The sequence below is a fragment of the Sturnira hondurensis genome, unplaced genomic scaffold (genome assembly GCF_014824575.4).
Source record: "Sturnira hondurensis isolate 20B ecotype Veracruz unplaced genomic scaffold, ASM1482457v3 Scaffold0001020, whole genome shotgun sequence".
In the NCBI taxonomy this organism is placed as follows: Eukaryota; Metazoa; Chordata; class Mammalia; order Chiroptera; family Phyllostomidae; genus Sturnira; species Sturnira hondurensis.
This window is the reverse complement of record NW_028073651.1, coordinates 701,236-722,657: the sequence shown is the minus strand read 5'-3', so window position 1 is coordinate 722,657 and position 21,422 is coordinate 701,236. Positions and strand designations below refer to the sequence as shown.

The 21,422-nt window shown below is 51.4% G+C and overlaps 1 protein-coding gene, 1 long non-coding RNA gene and 1 pseudogene across 2 annotated transcripts in view; 2 read left to right on the top strand and 1 right to left on the bottom strand.

The window, feature by feature from the left end:
• Positions 1-21,422, top strand: part of OPA3 (outer mitochondrial membrane lipid metabolism regulator OPA3) — a 68,517-nt gene that overhangs the window by 44,642 nt on the left and 2,453 nt on the right. The gene's annotated exons all lie outside the window — the stretch shown is intronic.
• Positions 9,369-12,443, bottom strand: LOC118995588 (uncharacterized). Its single transcript, XR_005068308.1, has 4 exons — positions 12,224-12,443; positions 12,079-12,132; positions 11,503-11,725; positions 9,369-9,430 (listed from the first exon to the last, which is right to left on the bottom strand). It is a non-coding gene; the product is annotated as an uncharacterized LOC118995588 (long non-coding RNA).
• Positions 18,294-18,440, top strand: LOC118996503 (uncharacterized; annotated as a pseudogene).

The window sequence follows — 21,422 nt, the reverse complement described above, 5'->3', positions numbered from 1 at the left end:
GGTGGTGGCTCAGTTGGTTGAAGCAGCCTCCCAATGCACCAAGGTTGCATGTTCGATTCCCAGTCAGGGCACATACAAGAATCAACCAGTGAATGCATGGATGGGTGGAGAAATGAGTGGCTATTTCTCTCTCTTAAATCAATTTTTAAAAATGCAAAACAAGAAGGAGAAGGAGTAAAGAACTAACCCCGTGTCAGAATTCAGGAGTAATGGTGGGTGGCTGATTTAGATCAGGGGGTCAGAGAGGAAGCAACGTTTGAGATGAGCCCTGAAGGCAGCTGCCTGGGGGTGAGAAGGGGCTGTTAGTTTGTACGGAGGCCGTTGGCCTCCTCCTGGAACAGCAAGAGCTCCTGTTACCAGAGGACTAAAGCCAGGGTCCGCAGCCACACGCATCGTTTATCTGTTTTCAGTAGCAAAATTGAGTATTTGCTAGAGATACCATATGGCCTTCAAAGGTGAAAACACATGTTGCCTCACCCTTTACATGAAGAGTTTACCGACCCCTGGAATAGAGAAGTCAGGGCACGGGGTGAGGAGAGCAGAGGCCAGCACCCCTGCCTCAGCTGGCACAGCCGGAGGGCCCCATGGGCCCCAGGCGCCCCGGCACGCGGACCGCTGGGCCACTGCATTCACTCCAGCTTCTCCCCGCCCAGGCCTGTGTCCTTCCCTCCCACCCCCAGGAGCTGCGCCGGGACCCCGCAGTAACCCAGCTGCACACGGGCCTCAGTCTGCCCCTCAGTCTGCCCCATCGAGTCTGTGCAGCCCACCACGTACACACAGTACTCACAGAGTAATTCACAGTGCCCCCTAGGTGTGTGTTACAACTAGTGCTCGATTAGTGCATTATGTGACATCGTATATAATGGAATATATGAGGGGAGACCCCCCAAAACAATTTATTTATAAAAAATTGTACATTTATTCTTACATGTCTAAACTTCAGTTGTCTTCCACATACTCTCCATCTGATGCAGTGCACCTATTGAGACGTTTCTTCCATTGTTCAAACCAGTATTTGAGCTTGTCAGTTTTGATGCCTTTTAGTGCTTCTGCCTTTTTTTGTTTCACCTCTTCTGCATCTGCAAAACGTTTCCCTTTGAGGATTTTTTTCATCTGGGGAAATGAAGAAAAGTCACTTGGGATGAGATCGGGTGAATAGGGAGGGTGGGGCATGGGGGTGGTCCAGGGTGGTCCAGGCGTTTGGGGTCAAGAACTGTTGAACACTCAATACGGTGTGGGCAGTTGTGCTCATAAATCACCCATCGTGAAATGGGCAAACACGTTGAGTCTCAAAAATAATTCACTGAAGCTGAACGCAGCCTCTCACAACAACGCCAGCTGGTACACTGACACAGACGGGTTCCTAGAACACTCACCCAACCAGGGAGTGTACTTCAGGGGCCCACCTTCCAGAAGATGTGGTTTGTTTAGTTTCCCCCTCATGAAAATATTTTAGGAAATGCATAACATTGTACATTATGTTGTGTGTGTACATATGGTTTCACTAAATAATTCCCTTAATATGCGCAGCCGATTACCTATCTTATCACATTCCATTTTATGAAACCTACATGTATAGGTACATGTATAGCTATATACCTAATATGTATTATAAGCATATAAACTCTATTGTTTGTATTATATAATATGGATTATATTTGGCTGTCATACATTGTATATTAATATCTTGTTAGAACAAAGGTTGTGCTCAGCAGTACTTTTCCTTACCATGTGTTACCAAGTAACACTCTGTTACTTTCTCTTTTATTCTGTTTCATAAAAGCATGTTCACATGTATGTACTGTACAAACCTACATGAAGTGGGCTGCCTTGGGCCACGGTGAAGACTTGGGCTTTTGCTCTGGGTGAGGCAGTAGCCGGCAGGAAGGGTCTGAGCAGGGGAGGGATGTGAGCCAATGTTTTTAACAGGATTCCTGTGGCAGCCACGTCGGGGGCAGGCTGTGCCGGTCAATGCCACCAGGCCAGTGAAGAGGAGGCTGTAACTGTCCAGGCGGGAAGTGATGGTGGCCGGACCAGGCAGAGACTGTGGAGGTGGGGAGAAGTAGAATTCTGAGCATATTAATATCCCAGAGGCCTGGCTGCTGTTGCTCAGTGGATTGAGCACCGGCCTGTGAACCAAAGTGTCACCAGTTCGATTCCCAGTCAGGGCACGTGCCTGGGTTGTGGGTCAGGTCCCCAGTAGGGGGCGTGTAAGAGCCAACCGATCGATGTTACTGGAGCACATTGACATTTCCCTCCTACCCTTCCCCCCTCTCTGAAAATAAATAAATAAATAAATAAATAAAGTCTTTAAAAAAAAATCTCAGCCCTGGCTCGTGTGGCTCAGTAGATTGAGCACATCCATGCACCTCAATATTTGTTTTTTTCTAAAACTCACAATCTCTTCATAAAAGTTGAGCCATGTCAGAGAACCCGAAGTCCCCTCCCTGGAAGGAATCCTGTCACCGGTGTGGGGGACCTTTGGCGGACCCCTTTCAGAAGACCACCCCCACTCCTTGGGCAGGGACGCATCCCCTTCTCTCCTGTCGTGACGCCAAGCACAGGACTCCTCTCCAGCCAGTGTGCGCCGTTCCTCGGGGAGACACCAAGGCCTCAAAAGAACTGAGTATGTTAAAAACGTGTACATGCACTGCAAAAATGCGCCCTAGAAGCTTAGGGCAGCAGAGGAACTGTGAGCACCGGCAACCACCATGCTTTTTGTTCATCAGGACCACAGGAGTGCGCGGTGGGGCCTCATTATTGTGTCCATATCCTTCAGTTTCAGTGGATACTCCGTATTTTACATTAGTGATGGGTTCAGGCGTACAGCTCAGTGCTCAGGCATTTGTGTAATTCAGGAGGTGACTCCCCCATAATTCTAGTACCCACCAGACCCCACACAGTTATCACGGCGCCACCGCCTGCGTCCCCTGTGCTGGACCTCACCTCCGCCCACCGTGCTGCTAACCGGCGGGTCCAGCCCCTTTCCAGCCATTTACTGAGCGTTTGGATTACTTTTGAAAACTGGCTTTTTTTCCTGTCTGTGCCTTTAACGTCTGTCTCCGGTGTGTTCTGTCCTACTGAAGTTTTTTTATTTTATGTATTTATGGTTTCCATATATTTTATTGATTATGCTATTACAGTTGTCCTATTTTTTTCTCCCCTTTATTCCCCTCTACCCTGCACCTGCCTCCCACCAGATTCCCCCACCTTAGTTCATGTCCGCGGGTCATACATATAAGTTCTTTGGCTTTTCCATTTCCCATACTGTTCTTACTCTCCCCCTGTCTATTTTAATGGGAGGGCGTCCGCCAGCAGAACACCCCTGGTCATCGCAGATGAGAAATAAAAATGTCCAATGTGTGATTTGCTTGGGGAGGAAAGGTGACCAATTCCTCAAAGCAGAAAGGACCCGAATACCTTCTTCCCTGTGTTTTATTGGGTTCAGCTCAGAGCACACAGTATGCACATAGAGCTCATCGACCGGTGCTCGAAATGCTACTGACTTCGTTTACAGATAAGAGCTAGAGAAACACAGGGATTGTCTCTGCTCGGAGTTGGCTCTTGCTGAATGTCTGATTCATAGCAACAGGGCAGAGCAGGTCTCAAAGGAAACAATGCATTCTTTATCTGGTCAGATTCCCCCTGGGAGCCGGGAGCTGTCTGATCTGGTTCAAGGTCTTTGGCGTGGTTCCCAGGCTGAGTCAGGCAGGGAGAGCAAAGCAGCCAGGGACCAATAGACTTTTGCAGAAAGACTGAGGACTCAGGCTATGACAAAGCCAATGAGTCAGGGTCTTTCTGCCTCTTCTCTGAAGACCCCTGAGTCCTTCCCTGATGGCCCATCATGAGAGTGCCTGTCAAAGGTTGTCCCTCCTCCTTTGAAGGACCTTACCTGTCATTGGCTAACCTGTCATCTTCCCCGGGGCCAAGCAGGGGGAAGTGAGGGAGGTAGGGGCTGTGCTCCTGCCAAAAAGTAATGTCCTGTCTCCTTAGTGGCTCATGTCCCCAAAACCTCTTCTCTCAGGTCCAGTCATGCGACAAAAGGCTACAGTCCCTGAAACAAGAAGGGACAGCTCTCAACACTATTTTGTACCTACCATTTATGCTTCTTATTCCGTGTACCTTTTTCCCATTCTCCCCCTCCCCTGCCCGGCTGATAACCCTCCACGTGATCTCCATTTCTATGAATCTCTTCCTATTCTAGTAGTTTGCTTAGTTTGTTTCTGTTTTTTTTTAGGTTCAATTGTTGATAGTTGTGAGTTTGTTGTCATTTTACTGTTCATAGATTTTATCTTTTTCTTTTTCATAGATAAGTCCATTTAACATTTTATATAATAAAGGCTTGGTGATGATGAACTCCTTGAACTTGACCTTATCTGAGAAGCACTTTATCTGCCCTTCCATTCTAAATGAAAGCTTTGCTGGATAGAGCAATCTTGGGTGTAGGTCCTTGTCTTTCATGACTTGGAATACTTCTTTCCAGCCCCTTCTTGCCTGTAGGTCTCCTTTGAGAAATCAGCTGACATTCTGATGGGAACTCCTTTGTAGGTGACTGTCCCCTTATCTCTTGCTACTTCTAGGATTCTCTCCTTCATTTTAATCTTGGCTAATGTAATTTTGATGTGCCTTGGTGTGTGCTTTCTTGAGTCCAACTTCTTTGGGACTCTCTGAGCTTCCTGGACTTCCTGGAAGTCTATTTCCTTCACCAGATTGGGGAAGTTCTCCTTTATTATTTGTTCAAATAACTTTTCCACTTGTTGCTCTTCCTCTTTTCCTTCTGGTACCCCTATAATTCAGATGTTGGAATGTTTAAAGATGCCCTGGAAGTTCCTAAGCCTTTCCTCATTTTTAAAAAAAATTCTTGTTTCTTCATTCTGTTCTGGTTGAATGTTTCTTTCTTCCTTCTGCTCCAAACCGTTGATTTGAATCCCACTTTCCTTCCCGTCATGGTTGGTTCCCTGTATATTTTCCTTTATTTCACTTTTCATGGCCTCCACTTTTTTCCTCTGCTTTGCAACCATACTCAGCCATTTCTGTGAGCATCCTGATGACCAGTGTTTTGGACTGTGCATCTGATAAGTTGGCTATTTTTTCATCGCTTAGTTGTATTTTTTCTGGAGCTTTGATTAGTTCTTTCATTTGGGCCTTTTTTTTTTTTGGTCTCAGCACACCTGTTATGTAGTAAGGGGTGGGGCCTTAGTTGTTCACCAGGATGGGGCAACCCACGTGGCTGTCCTCTGGTGCTGTCTGTGGGGGAGGGATCTGAGGGGGAACTGTGTTGCTCGCTCAGCTCTCCGCTGGCTTTCAGTCACTTCCCCCGCTTCCCACAAGCAAATTGGGTTCTTCTGGTGCTAATTCCCAGGTAAGTGGGTTTCTGTACTTTGTAGGACCCTGTGGGTCTCTCCAACAAGCTCTCCTGTGAGGCTGGGAGTTTCTCCCGCTGCTGCCTCAACCCCCACAGGTGTTTTCAGTCAGAGGCTTCAAGGCTTTACTTCCCTGCACTGGGACCCTGGGTTGTGCAGTCCGTCTCGCTCCCCAGTTTTTCCTCCTGGTTTACCTGAACAGGCGTGCGGGACCACCCGCTTCTCCAGCCACCACGTTGCAGCAAGTCCTCTCCACCCAGCTGCCTGTCTCGGCGCCTCCTACAGGTCTGTATAAACGTTTCTTCTTTAACTCCTTGGTTGTTGGACATCCATACAGTTCGATTTTCTGGCAGTTCTGGTTGGTTTTTGTTTTTAAATTTGTTGTTGTCCTTCTTTTGGTTGTACGAGGAGGCACAGTGCATCTATCTATGCCTCCGTCTTGGCTGGAAGTCCTGAGGTTTTTCACTGTGAAGTAACTGAACCTATTAGTCCATTTTCTTTCATGCGTTTTTCCTTCTGTCTTGATCTGAGAAGGGCGCCTCTACCTCAGGATATATATCTTCCACTCTGCTTTCTTCTGATACTTTATTCCAGTCCTCTTTGTGTTTAAGCCATTCGTCAGGATTCCACATTGTGTTTTGTTTTCTTTTTTGATAAGCATGAGGTCCCGGTCTGGGTTCTCAGGTTTCTGAATGAATATCTCATTGTGTATGGGGGGGGGGGGGCGTCCATCCTCCCCTCCCCTCCTGAGACTGGACAGCAGCTCCCAGGACGCTCCCTTGACAGAGGCCCCTCTTCCTCAGTCCTGTTGCGTTGTCTATTTGTCTGTCCTCTGCTGAGACCATCATGTTTGGAATGACAAGAGTTTGAAAATGATTTCGGTCTCTTCCAGGTGGTCTTGTTCTCACATCAGAATGATCTGAGTTTCCTTGTGTTCTGTTGAGCCTTTGCTCCTTGATGTGCATTTTCAGTCTGTTTATTGATTTTAAGGAGAGAGGAAGGGGGAGAAAGAGAGAAGGATCCATTGGTTGCCTCCGCTACATGCCCCGACCAGTTTTGAGCCTGCAACCTAGGCATGTGCCCCGATCTGGAATCAAACTGCCAACCTTCTGGTGTACAGGATGAGGCCCGACCAAGTGAGCCACAGCAGCAAGAGCCTTGATAGTAAGCATTTAAAAAAATTAATTCTAGTACTGGCTGGTGTAGCTCAGGATTGAGCTCGGGCCTGCGAACCAAAGGATCACAGATCGATTCCCAGTCAGGGCACATGCCTGGGTTGCAGGCCAGTTCCCAGCAGGGGACTCACAAGAGGCAACCATACATTGATATTTCCCTCCTTCCCTTCCCCTCTAAAGATAAATAAATAAAATCTTTAAGAAATTTAATTCTAGCCCTGACTGTGTAGCTCATTTGGTTGGGCGTTGTCCTGTAAAGCAAAAGGGTGCTGGTTCAATTCCAGTTGGGGTACATGCCTGGGCTGTGGGTTCCACCCCTAAATGGGGCATGTACAAGAGACAGCGACCAATCAACCTTTTTCTCTCACAATGATGGTTTTCTCCCTCTTTTTCTCCATCCCTTCCCCTCTTTCTAAAAATAAATAAAATTTAAAAATTATTACTTTCTAAGCCTTTGTAGGTTTACAGAAAACTAAAGTAGAAGGTACAAAGAATTTCCATACCCCTAGCTGCTGTGGCTCAGTGGCTTGAGCTCCAGCCTGTGAACCAAAGGGTCCCAGGCTCGATTCCCAGTCAGGGCACACGCCTGGGTTGTGAGCAAGGTGCCCAGTAGGGGGGTGCGTGAGAGACAACCACACATTGATGTTTCTGTACCTCTCTTTCTCCTTCCCTTCCCCTCTCTCTAAGAATAAAGAAGTAAAATGTTAAAAACAAAGTTTCCATATATCCCTGCCACACACACACACACACACACACACACACACACAGTTGATCTGGCAATACCATGGTCACGTGTTACACTCTTTTTTAAAATCCTCACCCCAACATATGTTTTCACTGGTTTTTAGAGAGAGAGGGAAAGAGAGAGAGAGAGAAGGGTTGATGTGAGAGAGAAGCATTGACCGGTTGCCCCCCCATAGGCACCCTGACTGGGGGTCGAACCCACAACCTTTTTTCGTGTATAGGACAGTGGTCCAACCAGTTGAGCCACGGGTCCAGGGCATGTGTTACCCTTGATGAGTCAATGCTGATACATTACTGATACGTGATAGATAGATACATATACGTACTTTCCATTGCAGTTGCTCTTGGTGTTGTAGCTTCTACCTGTTTGGACTAATGTATAATGTGCACACATGTCCACCTTTCCAGCGTCGTATGCAATGGATGCTCTAACGCCCTAAAAACCCATGGTGCTGCACCCCGTCGTCCCTCCCGCCCCTCAGCCCTGGCAGCCATGGGTGTTTTTACCATCTCCCTAGTTCTGCCTTTCCCAGATGTCGTATAGTTGGAATCATACAGTGCATGTCGTTTTCAGATTGGCTTCTTCCACTTAGCAAGATGCATTTCAAATTCCTCAGGGTCTTTGGTGGCTTAAGAGTTCATTTTGTTTTACTGCTGAATAATATTCCATTGCATGCATATACCACTGTCTGTATATCTACTCACTTATTGCTGAAACAAATTCCAAAAACAGCTTCTCAACTCCCTTGAAAAAAAAAAAAAAGCTGCCCAGGCTGGTGTAGCTCCGTGGCTTGAGTGCAGGCCTGCGAACCAAACGACCGCAGTTCGATTCCCAGTCAGGGCACATGCCTGGGTTGCAGGCCAGTTCCCAGCAGGGGACGCACGAGAAGCAACCATACATTGATGTTTCTCTTCCTCTTTCCTTCCCTTTCCTTGTAAGGATAAATAAATTAAATTTTTTTTAAAGATTAAAATATTTCATTAAAAAATAAATGAATAAATAAATAAATATTTAAAATATTTTATTTATTTTTATAGAGAGGGGAAGGAAGGGAGAGAAACACCCATCAGTTGCCTATTGCATACCCCTAACTGGGACCTGGCCTGCAACCCAGGCATGTGTTCTGACCAGGAATTGAACCAGTGACCTTTTGATTCCCTCAGCCCACTGGGCCACACCACCCAGGGCAAGATGAGAATGCTCTCTGGACATGGTGTCTGGAGCCTTGGGGTGAGGAAATCAGCACGGAGGCTGCGGTCTCTGCTTCTCTCATGATCTCTGGTGGGCTTGGCATAGTTTCCGCTGTTTATTGGACATCTGAATTCGTGTGAGGAAAGCCTCCTGCACTTGGCCTTAATGCTGATTAGTGGTCTCTTCCATCCTACAAAAGCTATTCTGTTAAGTAACTGGATTTCCCCATCTTGGCTCCTATTCTTCCCTCCTTGTTTGGGAAGAGCTTCTTCACCCCAAGTTATTAGCACCCCCACCCGCAGTGCGGGATGATTATGACCCCCATTTTGCAGAGGAGGAAACTGAGGCACAGAGGAAATGACCCTCTTCCATTCCATGTTTCTTGGGTTCCAGGCACTATGTGAATGATTTTCTTATTGAGATTTTATTTATTTTTAGAGAGGGGAAAGGAGGGAGAAAGGGAGAGAAACATCAACATGTGGTTGCCTTTCACACACCCCCTACGGGGGCCTGGCCTGCAACCCAGACATGTGCTCTGGCTGGGAATCGAACCCACGACCACCTGGTTCGCAGGCCAGCGCGCATTCCACCAAGCCACACCAGCCAGGGCTCTGTGAATGATTTTATATATGTTATATATTTGAATCCTTGTGTTGGGGGTCCCCCAAACCACCCTCAGGCTCAGTGATTTGCTAGAAGGACTCACAGGACTTAGAAAAGCTGAAATGAACATGATTATACTTTATTGCAGTGAAAGGGCACAGATTAAAATCAACGAAGGGAAAAGGCGTGTGGTGTGAAACCCAGGCAGGAGGGAGCTGAAGGCACTGAACAGACAGGAGTTAGCAAAGTCGGGACAGGAGGCAATTCCATTCCGGTCATTTCTTTGTTTCCCAGCCATTGTTTCCTGCATATCTCAAGGCATAGCAGGCTCACTATGGAAAACTCAGCAAACACTGGAAAACATAAACTGCAGTGAACAAATCACCGGTAATCCCAGCACCCAGAGATGATCACTGTTAGCTTTTAGCTGTATTTCCTGTCCTAAATGTGTGTGCAGAGAAAAGGTTATGCACTGCATATATGTTGGTAGGCGTATACATATGTACAAGGCAGGAATCATCCGATAAAGTGCTCTGTATCCACCTTTTAAGGGGTCTCAGAGGAGGGGGCCAACCCCTGGCCTGGTGAGGATCCGTTCATTCATGAGCTGCTCTCCAGAGGAGCTTCGGCCCAAGCAGCCCTTTGGGAAGGGCCGGCGTCCTAGGAGAGGGCACAGAGTGTGCCAAGACATGGCTGCCACAGAGGTGGGAGCGGGCCAGATGGGCTGGGAGGGCAGATTTGGGCAGGACCTTAAGGGGCCAGGCTAACGAGCCCCCTCAGAGCTCTGGGGAGCTGTAGGAGGTTTTTCTGTTTGTCTGCTTTGTTAGCTGCATTAACTGAAGAGAGTTCAGTGCAGGATGCGGGCAGGTGTGGGCAGGGAGGAGGGATTTGGGGAGGGGCACTGGGGCCTCAGGGATTGGACAGGGCAGGGCTGGTTCCCCCTCAGATCTCAGACGGAGCGGGTCCCACACGAGCGTGTGTAAACGCTGTGGCCCAGCCAAGAAGCGGGCAGGGGAGCCAAGCCCCACCTGTACCTTTTCTGGGGGGCGGTGGACGCGCTGCCCACCAGAAAACCGAGTGGACAGTGTCCTTCCCAGCGCTCAGTCTCCCGGGAGCACAGAAGGCAGAAAGGCGGGCAAGAGTGGAGAGTGGGTCTCAGGGCAGAGGAAAGTGTCACAGTCCCGCGTTCCCCAACTTTCCAAGGAGCATGCGCGCAGAACCCCCAATCCCAACCGGCCGCCCGAGCAGTCGGTCCGCAGCAGAACCTCGCCCATCACCTCGGCGGCGCTGAGTGTTTTCGCCCAGCCTCGGCCTCCTTACCTCCAGCAGTATCTCTGAAATCTTGGGCTCGGAGAGTCACGCCCATGGCACCTGGCTGGTTTCAAGGGTTTTGCCTCCGATGCCGCTGTCACATCTCCTCTTGTACTTCCGTGGACACCACTGGGGCCCTGCAAGGTGACCATGGGTTAGCGCGCCACCCCCAGGTCTCCTCTTGTACCGCGGGCCGGTGGAGCGCACTCTCGCGAGAGATTCCCTTTTAGACCTTGGAGACGCTGCTATTCCCAAAGGCCGTAGCTCACTCTCGTTCTTTTCTGCTTGTCTAACACTCATTTAAAATTTAATCAGCCAATAAGAAAAGAAGAGACAGTAAGACCCACACCACTAGCCTGTTAATAGTACAGTTCACTTTTCTTTTCACTTTTCATCAAAGTCGCATTGTTGTGTGTGCCCTGTGGCATCACTGCTGCCGTAGAGGAAGTCTGCAGAAGGACGCACAAATCTGTGCACAAACCTAATCACCGTTTTCGTTTTGTTCTGTAATGTGTGGGGGAGAGGAAACCAGACACCCAAGTCACCACTGGCCCAGGTTCAACCCAGCTTCCCCTGGCCTTGGCAGTGCCCTTGTGAGACCCCTGAAGGGCACAGCAGGTGACACTGCTGAACAGCGACCCTCCTGGGACCTGTGCCTCAGTGTGACTTCCAACCAGGAGAGGAGCCTCTTTTGTTTGCCCCCACCCCTCCCCTGCATATGTGCTGGTGATGACTTTCAAAGGGAAAGACCACACACCCCCGCCCCCACCTCCACAGGTGTCACTGTGGAAGCTGAAGGGAGGGGCTACAAGAGCCCCAGCCTCCCGCTTTGGGTGAGAGCTTGTTGTGCATGCTCCTCACCCCCCACCTGGTGATGGACAGACTGGGCCCAGAGAGGGCAGGACACTGTCCAAGGTCACACAGTGGGAAGTGGGGACACAACTGAGTTCATGGCACAGACCCCTGTCAAGCAGCAGACAAGCCCAACCCCCGCCCCCCGCCCCGGCCCCAGAGGACAGAGCTCCCAGGAAGGAGGGAGAGAAGAAAGGGTGTCTGTGGCCCCCCAAGCACTGGAGGACCAGAAGGGGGAGCTGCCGGTGGGGCCAGCACCTACCTAAGGGCCCCATAGGGATAGGACTTGCAGTCATCAGCTTCTGACTTTTTGTGGTCCTTAGGGATGACAAAGAATATTCCTGTGGTGAAGGCTTGGCAGCACCTCTATGTGTGGCGGTGGAAGGGGTAGAATTTTCTGCAGCAGTTCCAGTGGGGGTCCCTGGGGTTCAGGGCCACGGTGCCACTGAGTCGCCACTTCTCCTGTCTCACCACCAGCACCTCGCCTGGGGGCCAGATGGCTGAGCATCAGGCCTGGCCGGTCCCGAGTGCAGGCCCGCTCTCCTCCCGCGTCCTGTCACTGCCCTTCTCGCTCCTGGGCCCAGCAGACCACCCATTTCTGCTCCCTCCCAAGAGGCGCTCCCTTCTCCCCAGCACCCACAGGCAGCACAAGGGGATGGCTTGGGGGATGCTCACAGGGGCTACCTGCCCAGGCCCCCCATGGTGGGAGGTGAGTCAGAATTCCTCACCGAGGCCTGCATTTCAGCGGAGCAGGAGCGTGGAGGTAGGAGCTGTGCCCCTCACTGCTGCACGGCCACCCAGAGGGGTCAGGCTTCCCTGCCCCCACACCCATGCTCACCTTCAGAGGGGTGGTGACTTCCGAGCACCAGTGGGAACAGCAGGAGGAAGAGAACTGTAGGGGAGAGAGGCGCAAGGGTGGCGGTTCCAGCCTGAGGAGGCAGCTAGCGGGAGGCCCCACACCTTGGCTGATGGGAGGTTCATACCTGAGAACACAAGGAGCCTGGATGGCCCGCTGGCACTGGCCCTGTGCCCCGGCCGGCTTCTAGCTCTCCCAGGTTGGTACATGTTACCGAGGCCACGGCACCTGCGTAGGGCGGGTTTGCGTAGGCACTACTGATGAGGTGCCTCAGGTTAGGGGCTGAGCATCAGAAATCCTGGTGGAAGTTTCAATCATCCGGCTCTCTAGGATGGGAGACACTCTGAAAATGGAGTCCAATCGGTTATAAATGCACGAGAAACAGAGGCAGGAAGAGCCTGATGATGTCACCCAAGTGCCTTTATTGGCCACTGCTTCCCGGTGGCATGATGGCACGTGTGGCGTGATGGCACGTGGCTTATTATAGGTGCGGTGCCTCGGACCAACAGCAGCAGTGGGTGTGGGGAGGGCGGTGGGGACAAGGGTGTGCATGCAGGAAGGTGTTTTGTTTTTTTTTTAAGAAAAAGCTTCTAGTGTGTGAGGCGGTTAGGGGAGGGATTACTCTCTTGCCATTCAGGTGGGTGTCTCAGGCTTCTAGGATGTGAGCTGGGACAGTGGGTCAGGTCAAGGGCCGGGCTGTTCCCAGGTACCGGAGGGTCACTCTGGCCACCAGCCATTCTGGCTGGCACCAGATGTCTGTGGCAGGAGGTAAGCGAGAGTTCCCGTGAAGTGGTGGGCTATCAATGGAGTTGGGAAAACTGACTCATGAGCAGTCTGAGGGATGGGAAACCGGCCGGACCCTTTCACCCCACACTGGTTTTTATTATTTCTGTGAGGCTGGGGGTGAATGTGTGGAGGTCTGTCTTCGGAACTGCTTCCTGCTGGGAGGGATGTAGCACTGTCCCTAAGCTGTCTCCATGAGCTGTGCTTGCCCTTGGCCTTGCCCTTGGCCCTGCCCTGGCTGATAATGTTGCACGGCAAGTTCCATCCCGATTTGTTTTTTTTTTTAAGATTTTATTTATTTATCTTAGAGGAGAAGGGAAGGAGAGAGAGAGAGAGAAATATCAATGTATGGTTGCCTCTCATGCGCCCCCCGCCAGGAACCGGGAACTGGCCTGCAACCCAGGCATGTGCCCTGACTGGGAATCGAACCACAATCGTGTGGTTCGCAGGCCCGTGCTCAACCACTGAGCTACACCAGCCAGGGCCCGATTTGTTTTTTGAACTGCTCCAGCCTGGAAAGTTTATAGATAAAGTTTATAGATAGACATGGGCTCTCCAGCTTTGAAGGGCTACCCATGCTGGGAGTGGAGCTGCCCGTGAGGTGTAGCCGGAGGGCACCCAGGGTGGGTTCCTCCACTGTTTCTGGAAATAACTGGTGATGACGACCTAGGGAGGTACCCACCCGGCAGCAGACAACTCCTAGCAACGCTGTGTGGCCTGCCCCTTTCAAATACGTGTACCTAACCCCTGAAAGGGGAGAGAGGTGTTTCTCTTGCACAATTGTTATGTGAGGAGCTTATAATAGAATAAGCAACGTTTGCTGAAGTCTGGCAGAGGAGTCAGCAGAGGGTGCGGAGATTTTTCTCCTTGATCGGATATTGATCAGAAATTAGGAGAATATACAGTTACTGGTTGAGAGTAGATCAGCTTTTTTTTTTTTAAAGCACACTGTTTATTTTTTTTTTTTTAAGATTTTATTTATTTATCTTTAGAGGGGAAGGGAAGGAGAGAAGGAGAGAAACATCAATGTATGGTTGCCTCTCGTGAGTCCCCTGCTGGGAACTGGCCTGCAACCCAGGCATGTGCCCTGGCTGGGAATCGAACCGTGATTGTGTGTGTGGTTTGCAGGCCCGCACTCAACCCACTGAGCTACGCCAGCCAGGCCTTTTTTTTAAAAAAATTTAGAGTGGGGAAGGAAGGGAGAAAGAAACATCGATGTGTGGTTGCCTCTTGTGCGCCCCCTACTGGGGACCTGGCCTGCAGACACCCAGGGTCAGGCGTGTGCCCTGACTGGGAGTCAGACCAGCAATCGTTTGGTTCCCAGGCCAGTGCTCAATCCACTGAGCCACACCAGCCAGGGCTAGAGAGTAGGTCAGCTTTTGTCCCTTGAGGGTAAGGACAGCTGCTGCTGTGGCTGACATTGTGAGGCAGGTGGGCCACCCTTGGGGAGTGGGGTCTAGCTATTTCGATAAACAGGCTATTCTGTTCAGGTCTGGGCCTGACTTCTGTCCTAAGAGACCCAGGGTGACTCCCTGGGTTTCATCTGTGTACAGGACAGAGGATTTATTGAGGTCGGGGAGGGCCAGAGTAGGGGCTTTCGTGAGAACCCCCTTTAGGTCCCAGGAGAGTCCTTCGATGGGCTTCCCAGGCAGTGGTGGTCCCTGTAAGGGCAGTTAACTAAGTGGGGGGTGGGGGAGAAGAGGGAGAGGGCTAGGGGTGCATCTGTGAGAGAGAGAAGGAACATACCCTGGGAGTTTCGCAAAGGAATGAGTATTTGGCCTTAAGCCTGGCAAGTATGTCTCTTCCAGGAATTGGTGGAGGGCAGTGGGGGAAGACCAGGAATGAGTGAGTGAATCAGTGGCCCTGAAGTGAACAGGGTCAAAACAGGTGGCTAACGGTTGTGAGACTGTGCCGTCGACTCCTCCAACAGAGACGGAGGAATGGACCATTGGCCCGGGGTATTCAGGGAAAGCAGAACAAGTGTCCCCGTGTCGCAGAGTAAAGGATTGGCTTCCTGCTGCTGATAGTTACGTGAGGTTCTGTCCCGCTGAATATGGTGGGGCCATGTGCGGTTCCCCGGCACCTCAGTCTTCTGCTGCTGATCCCAGGAGGTCTGATCCACGTGGGCAGCCTTTCCCCCTTGCCTTGACAGACCGGGGGCNTGAGACTGTGCCGTTGACTCCTCCAACAGAGACTGAGGAATGGACCATTGGCCCGGGGTATTCAGGGAAAGCAGAACAAGTGTCCCCGTGTCGCAGAGTAAAGGATTGGCTTCCTGCTGCTGATAGTTACGTGAGGTTCTGTCCCGCTGAATATGGTGGGGCCATGTGCAGTTCCCCGGCACCTCAGTCTTCTGCTGCTGATCCCAGGAGGTCTGATCCACGTGGGCAGCCTTTCCCCCTTGCCTTGACAGACCGGGGGGCAGTCGGATTTCCGGTGGCCCTGTCATTTGCACATCAGGCACAGCCCCGGAAGGCCTCCGGGGTTTGGGCATTGTTTGGCCCAGTGCCCGGGCTTCCCACAGTTAAAGCAGGTCCTGGAAAGGGGGTTTCCCTGTTTGGGGAAATCTCAGGTCTCTCTTAATGCTGAGGCAAGTAGCTGGTAGGCCTGGGAATGGGACTTGGCCTTAGCTTCCCCCCTTTGTCTTTCCTGCCCGGCCTTCTCCTCGTCTCCGTTGTTGAAATGTCTAAGGCCTGGATTAACCAGCTCATTGTGGCTAGTCGGAGGGCCTGCCTCTAATTTCTGGAGCTTTCGGATTTTCTTGGAGCCGATGAGGGGGTAAAATGCACATGGAGCAGTAGAGGGTAGTAGTAGTAGACTCTCCCTCCAGGGAGCCTGGGTTCAGGTCAGTAAAACGTCGGAGGGCTTCCGGCAGTCTGGCGGGATTCTCACCTGCCCCCTGGGAGATTTCCTGTAGTTTCTCGCACGGTTGACTGCCCTGGGTGCGGCAGCCTGCAGTCCTGCCACAAGGCAAGTTACGGAGCTCCTGCCAGGCTGTTGGTGGGGTTTTGCCTGTTTAGGGCGTCAGCAGGAGCTTGGGCCGCCAGCCAAATACCGTCTGTCCCTCTCCTCAGGGCACAGCCAGGTGGAGGGTGTGTCTCGCCAAGTGAGATCATAGGAAACAGATACTGAGATTCTTTGAGGAGGTGGGTGGGTTCAGAGGAAGAAAATCCTAGGCATTGTTCAGTGTGGGAGAGATGGGGAAGGGAGGAGGGGATGTGGACTCGGATGGGCCCTTCTGGTCCTGCGCCCTCCCGGAGAGAGGGGTAAGGGGGAGAGGGGCGGGACCGGCTCAGGCCTGCTGGACGTGGTCCTGGGAGGGGAGGGGTGGAGGACCTGAGGGCAGAGTCAGGAAAGGCGGGGGATGCAAGTCTGTGTTCCAGGCTCTGGCTAGACAGAGGGGGAGGGGGTGTGTAGTGAGGGGAAAAGTCCTCAGAGGGCTCAGAGGGTGTTTCTGTCGGACGCTGGGAACGGGCGGACACTGCTGGGAATGGGGGAGCAGAGGGGAAGGATTTGGTAGGTGGATCGGGGCTTTCACGGGGAGGAGCACCTGCGCAGCTCAAAGACAGCCTGGGCTATGGGACCTCGCTCCACGTGCCGAGACGCAGACAGAAATTGTCACAGTCTGGGAGGATTTGAGAGTTGAGTGTCCCGTTTCCTGGCCAGATGGACCCATTATCCAGCTTTTATTGCGTCCAGGCAGTGTTACAGAAGAAAAGAAGTCTCTTGGGTTTTAAGTCCATTTCTAAGCCCAGGTCTCTTAGACTCCTGAGCAGACACCCCAAGGGGGTGCCACAGAAGGTAGCGATGTGTCCTTGCCCATTATGAGGAATAGGATTGAGAGGGGAAAGGAACAAGCCCAGTCTCCCTCCCCTAGGACAAATGAGGAGCCGTCTTAGGGTCGTGACAGAGACAGGGAGGAGAGGAGGGAAGCATCCCACCTTCCTGTCACTCCCCAGGGTCCAGGACCTGGCAGGCAGTGACTCTTACCCCGCGCTGGGATTTTCCAACCATCATGTCCAGGACACGCACAGAACAGAGAAGGAGAGTGTCGGGATGAAGGAGACGGATATACTCCTTACCTGGTCGATTTTGCCTGTGTGGATGCGGAGCTCGGGCTTCCCCAGTCAAGGTCCTCCCGGGTTTCAGCACCAAAATGTTAGAAATGAGAGAGAAATTGAGGCAGAAGGAACCAGATGATCTGGTCCAAGTGCCTTTGATTGATTATTTGATGCTGTGCTTACATGCTGGCCATGTGGGGACCAATTGCAGTGTGGGGGGTGGCTGGGGGAACAGGGGTGTGTGTGCAGGAATGGGGTTTTTAAAGAAAAAGCTCGGGGTTTGTGAGGGCACAGGGGAGGGGTTACTCTCTTGCTCTTCGGGGTGGGTGCCTCAGGGTCCCAGGATGTGAGCCGGGACAGTGGGTCAGGTAAAGGGCCGGGCTGTTCCCCGGTACCGGAGGGTCAGGTGAGTGGCGGGCTATCAGCTGAGTTGGGGTGACTGAGTCATCAGCAGTCTGGGCCTTGGGAAAGCGTCCTGACCTCTCACAATCTTGTCTTCCTGACCTGTGATTTTATCTCGCTTGCCTATTCGGAAGCCAAGACACTTCCTGGTTGACAGGCACAGGGCCCATTTATTGAACTGTCAGGGGGAAACGGGATTTCCCCTCTTAATAATGTTTCACCTCAATTGTTGGAGGAATTGACTCAAATGAAGTATTTCAAAATGAGCGGTCTGCAAATGAGGGAAGAAAGCCAAGGAGGAGGTGAAAAGTAGGGAGAGGGAGGAGGAGATGACAAAAATGAGTGCCCGTTTTAATAGGAGCCACTTAGAGGCTCGCCCTCCCCGATCAGAAGGCTCCACACAGCCCCCTTCCTCCAGCGGCCCTGGGAGTGCAGAGCGGGTGGACTGCGAACTACGTTCCGCCTGTGCCCCACAGTCTACGCCGGGTATTCGCCTTGGGTGGGAAATGAGAAAACTAATGACTAAAAAGCAAGTTTATTAATGGGTTGTGGGGGCGAGGGGGGTCATGAGCTTCTGTGTAAAGCAGTTTTTTTTATCAGAGGCACAGTCCAGGAAGCCAGGACCACAGTCAGGGTACAGTCTCCCTCCCTCTCCAATTTCCCCTGGTCTGTGCATTCCACTTCTCCTGCCCTCAGGGAGCCGCCGGCGTGCTTCCCATCACCGCGCTCCTCCTAGGCCTCACCCTCTGTATCTGTGAGAATTAGACTGTAATAACCTTACGGTAATGTTACCACTGCAAACCTGGCCACTAATCAGGTGGGGATGCCGATCCAAGACAATGCTTAGGTTCCCCAAACATGGCGTGATCACATGAATGTGTTTTTACTTTCCACTTAAAGAATGAAACCTTTCTTTCTGTGAGGTTTGTAGTAAAAACTAGAAGTTTGCTTATACCCCCTGGCAGGCAGGGGGGATGCCATGATCACCACGGTGGTTCTCCCAGGGCGGGGCTCGCCCACTCCCTGCAATTTCCCCGAACGTGGGAAACTCGATGCATAATGTGTGGTAGTGGGGGACTGCGTTTGCGCTCTCCCCCCACCTAGAAGAACCTAGCAGTTCCCATCCTGTACCCTTTTTTAAAAAGATTTTATTTATTCATTTTTAGAGAGGGAACGGGAGGAAGAGAGGGAGAGAAACAGCAGTGTGTGGCTGCCTCTCGCGCGCCCCCTACTGGGGGCCCGGCCCGCAACTCTGAATCAAACCCTCAACCCTTTGGTCCACAGTTGGGCACTCAGTCCCCTGAGCCATATCAGCAGGGCCCCTCCTGTATCCTTTCTCCTGTCACAGCCTCTTTTAGTCCCTTTTCTTTGTGTCTAAGTAGACACTTACTCTGTCTCATCGCGCATTTTTCCCAAAGCGGCTTTCTTGTATCAGTGACATACAGTGTAACATATGTATGGAAGGTGAAAAATTTGATATAGTTTGGGGCTTTTTAAAATGTTTTATTTATTTATAGAGAGAGGGGAAGGGAAGGAGAAAGAGTGGGAGAGAAACATCAGTGTGTGGTTGCTTCTCATGTGTCCCCTACTGGGGACCTGGCCTGCAGCCCAGGCATGTGCCCTGACTGGGAATTGAACCGGCCACCCTTTGCTTCACAAGCCCGTGCTCAATCCACTGAGCTACACCAGCCAGGACTGATATAGTCTGGTTTTGACATATGTGTCAAACCACCACCACCCTGAAGACAGTGGACGCACCTCATTGCTCCCCAGTTTCTTTGAGCCCCTCTGTGCAGCCCCGCTCCACTCTCCCCGAGCGTCGGCGGACGGGCCGCGGAGGACGCTGGGTCATTCTCACACCCTGGTTTCCTCCTGGGCCTCCCGCAGTAAGTGGGAGCACAGTCCTGGCGGAGTGGGCGCGCCTGCCAGTTGGCACAGTCATGAGACAACAATGAGAATCGCCTATTCTCCCTGTTGCCACAAGCGAAGTTGCCTTGGAGGAGGCTGGAAAGGTGGCCGGACAACTCTGACTCCCCGGGTTACGCAAGGACAACTCTGACTCCCGGGGTTACGCAAGCTTCTCTGTGAAGTGCCGCACAGTTAGACGGGAGTGAGCAAGTCCTGAAGAGCAGTTCAACACACCCCCAGGAGGAACAGGGGACGGGGCCAAAGGAGCCCCGAAACCCCACTGTGTCCTCACTCTGACAGCAACTGCAAGTTCAGGGTGCCCCCAAACAATCTCCCGTTCAGTGATTTGGTAGGACTCACAAGACTCGTTACAGTGTCTTTTTACTTTATTTTGTAAAAGAAACACTTTGACTTTTATTTATTTTTAGAGAGAGGAGAAGGGAGGGAGAAAGAGAGGGAAAGAAATTAATCAATGTGTGGTTGCCTCTCGTGTGCCCTCAACTGGGGACCGGGCCCACAACCCAGGCATGTGCCCAGACTGGGAATCGAACTGCTGACCCTTTGGTTTACAGGCTGGCACTCAATCCACTGAGGCACACCAGCCAGGGCTAGATTTTATTTATTTATTTTTAGAGAGAGGGTAAGGGAAAAGAGAGGAAAAGAAACATCAATGTGAGAGAAACATGGATCAGCTGCCTCTTGCAGGTGCCTGACTGGGGACCGAACCTGCAGCGCAGGCGTGTGCCTTAACAGGGAATTGAACCCGCAACCTTTCGCTCTACAGAAGAGCCCCCAACCAACCGACCGACACTGGTCAGGGCTCCCTGTTCCAGTTCATTACAGAGAGAGGGTATAGTTTCAAATCAGCCAAGGCAAGAGGAGCATGGGGCAGAACCCAGGAGAGTTCCCAGTGCGAGTGAGCTCCGGTTGAACCAGTGGAATGGTGGGCGGCACTAACTTCTCCCAGCAGCACCGCATGACCGGTGCATGGAACACTGCCAACTGGGAAGCTCGCCCAAACCACGTTCTGCAGGCTTTTCAGTGGGGGTGGGTCACACAGACAAGGTTTTGGAACCACGCGGCTGACCTTAGTTTCTAGCCCCCCCCCCCCCCCCGCCAGAGGTGGAGTGGGTACGATGTGGTCACCACGAATCACACTGCCGAGTGTCCATTATCCAGCACGGAGGCCCCAAGTAAACAGACACCCTTCTCAGACAGGACGTTCCAAGGACTTACTTAGAGACTTCCTCTCAGGACCCAAGGGCCAAGGCCAGGCCCCTATTTACAGGGTAAGGCTAACCCTTTACTGCACGGGCAAGAAAATTTCCCAGAATTAAGGAGAGAAATGAGGTTCAGAGAAAAGTGTGAAATGACGGAAGCAAGAGAAACTCCTTCCCAAACCCACCCTGGTGCAATATCGGTGCCACAGGGGGACAAAAGGGCCCTGCCCAGGACTCACGATGCCACCAGGCCTCCAACTCTGGAGGTTTTTAAAAAAGATTTTATTTATTTTTAGAGAGCAGGCAAAGGGAGGGAGAGAAACATCAGTGTGTGGTTGTCTCATGCGCCCCCTGCTGGGAACTGGCCCACAACCCAGGCATGTGCTCCGACTGGGAATCAAACCAGTGACCCTTTGGTTCGCAGGCCTGTGCTCAATCCACTGAGCCACACCAGCCAGAGCTTGAGTTTTGAGCCTGTAATTCTGGGCCTCGAAATGATCATTTATTCTAGTGTGAAAGTGGACAAAGAATAGTAAAACACTTATTAATAACCTCAAGAAGACATCTGAAGGCCTGGTTGGTGTAGGTCAGTGGATTGAGTGCTGGCCTGCAAACCAAGAGGTTGAGGGATCACAGGTTTGAGTCAGGTCCCCGAGTGGGGGCGTGTGACAGGCAACTGTTTCTCTCTTGCACATGTCAGGAAGTTGAGGCAATAGGCATGTTACTTAAAATAGTTTAGAATTATTGTATTTGTTACCAATCAATAGAAACAAACTAAAAATCACTTGCAAACCATGGGAGGGGGTAGAATATGTGTTTAATTTCACACAAGCAGGGATGGCAGTGGAAAGTCATGTCATAACGTATGTAAAGATTCAATTTAGTGAATCAGGAGCTAGAGGTATAAGCTGGTATTTTAGCATTATGGGGTTAATGTGGAAAAAAATCAATG